Consider the following 9,952-nt stretch of genomic DNA (forward strand, 5'->3'; position numbering starts at 1 on the left):
GCGTGGTTTACTACCTTCCACAGCGCTTCCTTAATGGTGCGGTTCATACACTCTACCTGACCCGAAGATTGGGGCCGGTATGAGATATGAAACTTCTGTTTGATTCCTAAAGCTTGCAACATTAATGTAAAAATATCTCCCACAAAGGCCCCCCCATTATCGGAATCTATTATCTACGGGGTGTCATATCTACACACCACCACTTTAAAAAACTTTTTAGCCACCACCTTGGTGCTGTTGGCTTTGATAAGGAAATGCCATCCTGAAAAAGAATCAATTATTATCAACGGGTATTGAAATCCTTCGTTACTTTTAGGCAACTTGTCAATAAAATCAATCTGGACCCTATGCAAAGGCCCGAGCCTCCGTTGGTGCATCATGGGTTGCCAGTGAGGAGGCCGTGTTTTATCCTGTGCACACTGAATGCAATTCCTTACCCATATTCTAACATCATTCTCCATGGTTTTCCATTCTGCAACTTGTTTCACCCGATTCAAGATTCCTTTTACTCCCTGTTGCATGAACTGATGGGCTACATTAATCAGTTCTTGCCTCTCCTCCTTTCCTGGAGTTTGGGGATTTACAGCATCATCTGTTGGTTCAGGGGCCTCAGTAGGGATGCCTTTAATTTGGCTTCTAGTTACAACTGCTATACTGTGTTGCTGGGCTATGTTATCTACCCAACTGTTCCAGATGGCTTCCTCTCTTGTTTCCTTGTTATGGGCTTTTCTCCACTGAGAGAAATATCTGGTTTAATTTTCCACTGAGAGAAATACAAAAACTAAACAAGCAGTGGAAAATTAAAACTGATATTTAAAATTATTTGTGTTATAACAAACAAAGTTATTAATCACACAGATCAGGTCATTTGTTTCTGTAGATATATAAAAATGCACAGGGCTATATTCTCCCCTCTGCCAAAATGAACAGATGCGGCTCTGACCTGGTGATAACAGGGTGAGAGGCCATAAAAGGTGTAGGGCCAGCTCCATTACATATTTTCCCTTTCCACGCTCCATTGTATGAGCTCTGTGCAGTTAGGGCTCCATGGATATTTGAGGACGGGAGAGGACAGAGCCAGGCAGCAGCAGTTCCCCACGGCGTGCGTCCATCCCGAAACCATGGATATCTGAATAGGAACTAATGATACTTCTCGCAGGATAAGCTTCTACTGGTCCTACAATAGTTGCAAGTGTGCCACCTACAGTACTCCAACAGGAGTTGTACTGGTAGAGGGAGGAGGAACAGGAGAGCTGTGTGGAGGGATTGAGAAATGAACTGTAGGCAGCAATCCTGACTTCACAGGCAGATGGACTGGATGAACATGCACTGCTGTTATTATAACTCCTGTCCTTCCACTCCCCATCTTCCTTTTTTGTCCTTCTATGACAGTCACTTGTTGGCATGTCAAATTTAGGCTGTAAGCACTCTGGGGCAGGACTATGCCTTTGAGTCTGGGGCACCTAGCGCTGTGCAGGGCACTTGAAAATAATAGTGATGATGGCAATGATCAAATAGCTCTTTTCCGTCTCACATTTCTATTATATTATAATACAGCATGCAAATGAAAACTCATCCATGAGACAGTAAAGAGAAGAGATCAATTGATAGATGCAAAATCAAACTCTATGTTAACATAGTGTATTAGTACAGGCCTTGATTCTACAATGAGCTCCATATAAGTGGACCTCTGCACATGTCTGAAGCCCTGTTGAAATCAGTGGTGCTCTGAATGGGGTCCAGCTGCACAGAGCTCATTGCAGGAACAGGCTCATTAGCAATACAAAGATGTACAATTCAGACAAGAACAAATGACATAAGTTTATTATCCATATTAGTATAAAGTAAAATGATTCCCACCATAACTGGAGAGTATTAGGGGGAAACTTTTGAGACTTTTATCATCTTAAAGTGACATTTGATTTGTTTAAAGTTTGTCTGAAAAACACAAAGGAGTAGATTAAAAATCTGACACTTCTAGAAACAGATTTAATGGATTTAAAGGAACAGTGTCAAGGTTGGCAAACTGAAAGTGTTACCTACTTTAAGGGCTACATTTCGGTGTTTGAAAGCCAGTGGAGAAGTGTATATGCTACTCCTGGGGGAATTCTGAACCAAACATTTAAAAATTCTGCACACCATAAAAATTCTGCAAAATTTTGCATATTTTATTTTTCAAAATAACACAATATAATCATGCCAGTTTGAAATTATGTTGGTAATTTATTTCAAAATATCTGTCAGCAAATATGTCTGTAACAATACAGACCAAACAAAAACGATTCTGTAATTTTCTTTTGACAAATAGATTCCTTACTAGGCATATTAACACAGAACGTTGTCTAATTCATTTAAATTACAATACGGGACTGTATTTCCTGCACCTGTCAGCAGCAGTGCAAAGGCTTAGGGGTGTCAGGGGTAACGGAGGACTGAGGGACAGGGAAGGAGCCTAAGGGTACATCTACACTACAGCGGGGAGTCGATTTAAGATACGCAAATTCAGCTACGTGAATAGCGTAGCTGAATTCGACGTATTACAGCCGACTTACCCCGTTGTGAGGACGGCGGCAAAATCGACTTCTGCCGCTTTTTGTCGGCGGCGCTTACTACCACCTCCGCTGGTGGAGTTAGAGCGCCGATTCGGGGATCGATTGTCGCGTCCCGACGGGACGCGATAAATCGATCCCCGAGAGGTCGATTTCTACCCGCCGATTCAGGCGGGTAGTATAGACCAGGCCTAAGAGTGAACCTGAAGGGTGTTGGGTGTGTGAGAGAGAAGGTTTTTGGGACGGGGGGGAGGAAAGGGGGAGTGGGATTGCTAGCGAGTTGGGAAGCCTTCCCGATGCAGACCCCAAGCCTCTCCCATTTGGTCAGGCTCATCTGCCCCTGTTGCCGCACTTCCCCCCCCCCCCGACCCCAAGGGGTCTCTGCAGCCCCCTTCCTCCATCCCCAGTCCCAACGCTGTCACCCCACTACTTCCTGAGTCGATGTACCAGTCTGTCCCCCCCCACTAGCCATTCTGAACCCATCTGTGATCCCCAGCAGCCCTGTGTGCCCCACTCTCTCCTAACCTGGATCCATGGGCAAGGTGCTGTGATGAACTTCTACTCCTGGGGGAATTCTGCAGCCCTGGGCATAGAATTTTGTATTTTCCCGCATAAAATACATTTTGCCTAATAAGTGCCTCGGTTCTTCCTTGTGCCCAGCAGAGGACACTGTGGTGCCAGAATGGCCGGCATGAACGCAGCCGGTTATTCTGGTGCCACAGCGGCCTCTGGTGGGCAAAAGGGAGAACTGCAGCACCTCTTAGGCAAAGTGTTTTTTATGCAGGAAAATACAGAATTACGCAAGTCAGAGGAATTCCGCATGTCTGCAGATGCGCAGAATTCCCCCAGGAGTAACGTCCATGGACGGTTGAGTGCTGGTAGTGCACCAAGGGATGTGCATTGAGGCAGTGGTTCTCAACCAGGCGTCTGGGGCCACCAGCAGGTTTCAGGGGCTCCATCAAGCATGGCTGACATTAGAATCTCTAGAGCCCAGTGCAGAAAGCTGAAGTTCCACCAGGCAGGACTGCAGCTGGGGGCCCTGAGCCCCACCAACTGGGGCTGAAGCCGAAGCCTAGGCAACTTAGGCAATTGCCCTCCTTGCTACCCCCTAACACGGGCCCTAGCTTTTATATGCAGAAGAACAGTTTCTTGTGGCACTACTGAGCCGTGGAGTTTTTATACCATGTTGGCAGGGGCCTCAGAAAGAAAAAGGTGAGAACCCCTGCACTGAGGCGTAAGGCTTTGTGCATAATGCTTGGCATGTGTTCCAGTGGTTAGAACATTGGACTGATGTGAAACTGATAATGATCTCCTACAATGGGGCTCACTCCCCTCTTGTGAGTGCCGTTGCCAGTTGGCTGTGTCTGTGCCGGCACTCCCGCTGTGTTACGCTGCTTGTGGTGTCCCCTGTTGGCAGTTAACTTTCTCAGGCGGGTTTTCAGTGACTCAGCCCTCCATCTAAGGCGCACATAGTTCACATGTGAAACAAACACACAAAAAAGACCTCTTCTGGGATAAACTGTCCAACAGACCCTACCACAGTGCCCTCCATTAGTCTCTTTAGTTGCAACCCTGTCCCTTGGCTCAATTCTCGTCTCATAGGACCTATCACAGTAGCTTTTTGGTGTTGGCCTGCAGCCCTGTCCCTGGGTTCAGTTCTCAGTCTGTCCAACAGGGCCTGTCCCAGTATCCCAGTTATAGCCCCTCTGGGGCTAGCTTTCAAACTCTCTCAGCCACTTCTGGCCTCGCTCGAGTATTGTCCCTGCTCTGATATGGAGCAGTGCCCCCAGGGCTTCTTCCCTGCAGATTCTCCACCAGTTGCCCCAGGTCTCCGGCTCAGTCCCTCTTTACAGTTCAGTTCCACCCCTTCTAGGCAGGGGTGGCAGGTTTGTATAATTTTGGTGGTGCCCAGAATAGATTCCAAGTCCTGCCCCACCACCCCCACGTGCCTAAGGCTCTGGGAGGGAGTTTGGGTGCGGGAAGGGAGTGGGGAATGGGCCAGGGATGAAGAATTTGGGTTGCAGCAGCCAGGCTGCCCTGGGGCAGCGGCGGGGGGGCTAGAGAGGAGGACCCCCTCCCCAGCACAACACTCACCCAAGCCCTCCCAGGCTGCTGCTCAGGACATCCAGCCAGGATAAGCCCCGCCCTTGGAGTTGACTCAGAGTCTCCTGCCAGGCGGGGTGGGCTGCCCTGTGCCTCTTCCCCCCACAGGCGCAGTAGTCGCCTCAGCCTGCCCCTGGTGCCGCTCCCTTGTAGCCAGCAGCGGAGCGCAGCGTAGAGCTGCAGGGGGCAGCCACCCAGGGTATGTGCGCAGGGGTGGCAGGCAGGGTCGGGGGAGAGACGTGGCCCAGAACATTGGTGGAGCTGGGCCCTGAATTTGCTGGAGCCTGGGCACCACAGGCCCATTCAACCAGCAACGACTCCAGACACCAGCGCTCCAAGCGCGTGCCTGGGGTGGCAAGCCGCAGGGGGCGCCCTGCCGGTCCCTGCGAGGGTGGAAGTCAGGCAGCCTTCGGCGGTGCGCCTGCAGGAGGTCCGCCGGTCCTGCGAATTCGGCAGCAATTCGGCGGTGGGTACGCCAAAGCCACGGGACCAGCGGACCTCCTGCAGGCATGCTGCCAAATCCGCGGGACCGGGGACCTCCCGCAGGCATGCCGCCGAAAGCCGCCTGCCTGCCATGCTTGGGGAGGCAAAAAAGCTAGAGCCGCCCCTGCATACAACTCATGACCCTGCTTCTGTGGGTAACAAAGTTCATAGACTCATAGACTTTAAGTTCAGAAGGGACCATTATGATCATCTGGTCTGACCCCCTGCATGCTGCAGGCCACAAGACCCTTCCCTGGACTGTGCCGTTGAAGTCCCTAATCCTGTGTTTTAGTGACTTCAATCGGCAGAGACCCTCCTGCTAGTGATCCCTGCCCCATGCTGTGGAGGAAGGCGAAAAACCTCCAGAGGCTCAGCCAATCTACCCTGGAGGAAAATTCCTTCCCGACCCCAAATATGGCGATCAGTAATACCCCAAGCATGTAGGCAAGAGTCTCTAGCCTGACCCTTGTTTGCCATTATGCTATTTACGTACCATTGCTTGGTTTTCCTTGGCTACTATGTTTTACCATTAAACCATTCCCTCCATAAACTTATCTAACTTAATCTTAAAACCAGACAGGTCCCTCGCCCCCACCGTTTCCCTCGGAAGGCCGTTCCAATATTTCACCCCTCTGACAGTCAGAAACCTTCGTCTAATTTCAAGCCTGAACTTCCCCACGGCCAGTTTATATCCATTTGTTCTCGTGTCCACATTAGTACTAAGCTGAAATAATTCCTCTCCCTCCCTTGTATTTATCCCTCTGATATATTTAAAGATAGCAATCATATTCCCCCTCAGCCTTCGTTTTGTCAGACTAAACAACCCAAGCTCCTCTAATCTCTTTTCATACGACAGGTTTTCCATTCCTCTGATCATCCTAGTCGCCCTTCTCTGCACCCGTTCCAATTTGAATTCATCTTTTTTAAACATGGGAGACCAGAACTGCACACAGTACTCCAAATGAGGTCTCACCAGCACCTTATACAACGGAAGCAGGACCTCCTTATCCCTACTAGATATACCTCGCCTAATACATCCCAAGACCGCATTGGCTTTTTTCACCGCCACGTCACATTGTCGACTCATAGTCATCCTGCGGTCTACAAGGACCCCTAGGTCCTTCTCCTCTTCAACAATTACTGACTCTCTTCCAAGTCTTCAGCTCCCTCTGTGGGCTGCTCCCTTACTCAGGGCTTAAGCCACTTCCCTAATGACTGGTGGGGGGACCCTATAAGTAGCACCAGCCTACTGCTTCCCTTTATCTACTTGCTATGTTTCCAGAGGTCTCTTCTTTTTCAGCCCGGGTACCTTCCTTGCTTTTCTGGATCCAGCCAGCATTGACCTGTCCAGCACTGCAGCCAGCCAAGAGCACCATCCTTGCTCTTCTAGCTGTAACCAGCAACTAATCTGCTCTGGCCAGCACCTCCTTTTTTTAGGAGCCTGCTGGACTATTATTGGCTGCTCCCTGCAGCCTCTCTCTGAATGGCTGTTTCCCTGTGGCCTCTCTAAATAGCCTGGAGGACCTACCTCTACTGTTCCCTTTCCTGGGGCAGGGTGTGGTAGGACTGTGAAGCCTCCAGAAGTGCTTTGACATCTACGGATGAAATGCATTATACAAGAGCTGAGTATTCATTAATTAATTTATTATTATTACAAGGGTGTGCGGGGACCATCTTAGGAGCACTTTCTACTTCTATACAAAATGTGTATCTTTCACTCCACCCTGAGCTGCCCTTGTGGCTAACCACTGCTAACTGGTGTGCAGCAGTACTGGTGGGTAGTCATGGGGTGACAGATTTTTGTTACCAATCTGCCTGGAGAGTCAGTTGATCAGGCTAACGCCACAGGATCGTTTGGGGAGGAGATGACGAAACACATCAAGTGTCTAGATTTTAAAGCTTTATTGATAAAATAATAAAATAACAGCAGCGAGTGCTGGGACTGTTCCCACATCACTCAGGGGAAGAAAGAAAGCGTTAATGCCCCCAGGCCCTAACCCACTTTCATACTCACACCCGCGCTACCCAGACTGGCCAAGTATGGCTGTAACATCAGAAGAAGAGAAGGGGAAAGGTGGACGGGAGTGCTGTCCTGGGCCCAGGGCGTATAAGAATCTGCAAAGCTTTCCGAGTTGCCCCAGCTCTCAAGAGGGTTTTAAGTCCTGGGCTTCTTTGGGGGCAGTTTCGTCCAGGGACCTCTGTTCCTGGTGCTCTTTGTACTAGTCCAAACAGGCTTGCTACGGTCTCTTTTCCTTTTTCAAAACATCCCGGCTCTGGAGACTGTTTTTTTGTTTGTTTGTTTTTTTGTTTGGTCTTGGCCTTCACTGGTCTTGCTGTTATTTTTGCAGCTATGTGTCTCACTTAGTTCTTTTTTCACGGCTGGTCAGGAGGGTTGGACTTCCCCCCGCCCACTCTTCTGTCTTGGTGGGTAGCAGCTGACCTTGGGCTGGAGGTCTCTTATCTTCGGACTGAGCTTGTTAATTGCAGTGTTGAGTTAACCCATTTTCTGCTCTTTTCTTATTTTTCTCCCCTTCCTTTCTGACCTTTTGTGACCTACAAAAAACCTTCCACTCTTCACTTACACACCTTTAACCCACCCCAAAATACTTTGCGATGCTTACAACAGCGTTAGCAATATATAGTGCTGATCTGCCTTCCCAGGGGACTCCCTAAAGGGTGGGGGGGCAATTGGGTTGTGACAATGGCCTCACGCAACATGTCCTTTGGAACGTACAGCACTGCCAACACTGAGCCTGAATCAAAGCTCATTGAAGTCAGGGAATCGGGCCCACTGTTAACAACCTCTCCTCTTCCACTCAGGAAACATAAGCAGCCAAAGTATGTCTGCCTCCTCTACAGATGTGTTGGAGGTAATTAGGGTTGCCAACCCTCCAGAATTGTCCTGGAGTCTCCAGGAATCAAAGATTAATCTTTAATTAAAGATCATGCCATATGATGAAACCTCCAGGAGTACATCCAACCAAAATTGGCAACCCTACAGTGACTCACTACACCACATGGGTTGTGAGCGATTTGGCGTAAGATTGTCACTTACAATGTGTGTGAACAGTGGCCACAGCAATGAAGCCCCAATTGCCGTTTGGTCCTTGAGGCACTTGTGCAATATAAAGAAGAAAAAGAAAAGCAATCAGAACCGGTAGATGAAAAAGTGGATCTATCTTTGACTGTTGATCAGAGCATCCTTGAAGGAGCTGTTTGGTCTATTGGGTAAATGTTTGATTTTGGAAACATAATTGGAAGCATTTTGTATGTATATTTTGAAGATCCACTAGATGTCAGAATAACCAAAGCATGAAACTAATAGACAACAACTCTACGAACAGGAGAACTAGGACCGGGATGTCTGTAGAACAATATTTATAGTTTACCTTACTCCATGGACACCGTACATATGAGGACGGCTACATTTTTATGTTACTCTCAAATATTTCCAGGATCAATATCACAACTGATTACTCTGACTCTGTGATGCAGTTCCTACTGACACAACTTCTGTGGAGTAGGAATGTAAATTCTTCTGAGAATGATGAGCTGGTAGAACCCTCCAGTTTAGAGGTAGGATGAGAAGGCAAAATGAAGTGCTACTGAACAGGTGGAATGCAGGTAAAACTAGGGGCACTTGAGGGGGTTAATACCTGTCAATGTTGCTTTGTGGTTATAATTTTTCTCTTTATTCCTCCCCAAAAGGAGTCTTCTTAGCTTTTCCCCCAAATGTGATGACTATTCTTCCAGATAGGGAGGAGTGGTCCTCGCTCCCTCCAGAAACCATCAGGCCTGCTCTTGAATCCGCCAGAGAGATTGTTGCAAAGTGCTATGAGGTGCTCCCTCCCTAGGTTGAGGGCATTGTCTCTTTACAGTGCTCCTAGCTTTTGCCATGTCAGGAATGAAGGACCAGCCCTAAACACAGATCTCCATACACTGATGACAGTTTGATTACCAAGTCAAACACTCCTAGGCTCCCAGACCAATTTTTCTATTAGGAAACAGCTCGGATATATATGATTGGGCAGGTCATCAGATGAGAAATCCTCTGTTCATGGAACATTTCTCACCAGGGTTAGAGTTAATTGAAAAATAAAAAGTAAAACACAATCCTCAATTCCCATGGTCTGTTCTGTTTTATTGGTCTTTATGCATAACACATTTCACCTCTGAGCCTTTGGTTTATTACACAGATACTCTACTAATCACTAATCACCTCCTTGTGTCCTATTCACCTACACCCACAAAAAGTGAAGAATATCCACAAAATGCACCAGACAAAACGAACGGGGAAATCATATTGCCTTTACATGTAGAAGAGCAACCGTTAAATTCAATTTCTGAATTTCACTTCATGTTATAAAAAAATCATTTTGGAAACATAGAAATTGCACTAACCAATCAGACCCATGGTCCATCTGATCCCAGATACCTCTCTCAGACAGGGTTTGTTTTCACTAGTGATTTGTAGTTAATACATTGGTAAAAGCTAGCATGGACATTCCCCAAATGTTTGTTCCAGGCAAAGTCCAAATTTGGTAACTACCTTGAGCTGTCAGTTAATTAACTTATACAAAATCATACCCATGTTAGCCAATACGTCTACATTGCTAAATATACTTCAGTGGAAGCAGTAAGAATCCCATAAAAAGGACTGTGACATTCCCCAGGGTACAATCCGGACAGTTGAGGATACACAGCTACTCAACTCTCCCATTGGGGTGCCTTTTGCACTGCTTCACTGTGCGAACAACTACCCTGGCTGGTTTATACACAGCCTCTAGCATTCAACGTCACTCCCAGCTGAATTACAT

At 47.6% G+C, this 9,952-nt stretch overlaps 1 protein-coding gene across 1 annotated transcript in view; it reads right to left on the bottom strand.

The window, feature by feature from the left end:
* The window catches only part of LOC117882100 (calcium-activated chloride channel regulator 1-like), a 141,397-nt gene that overhangs the window by 62,444 nt on the left and 69,001 nt on the right, over window positions 1-9,952 (bottom strand). The window lies entirely within an intron of this gene.

The sequence above is a fragment of the Trachemys scripta genome, chromosome 8 (genome assembly GCF_013100865.1).
Source record: "Trachemys scripta elegans isolate TJP31775 chromosome 8, CAS_Tse_1.0, whole genome shotgun sequence".
Taxonomy (NCBI): domain Eukaryota; kingdom Metazoa; phylum Chordata; order Testudines; family Emydidae; genus Trachemys; species Trachemys scripta.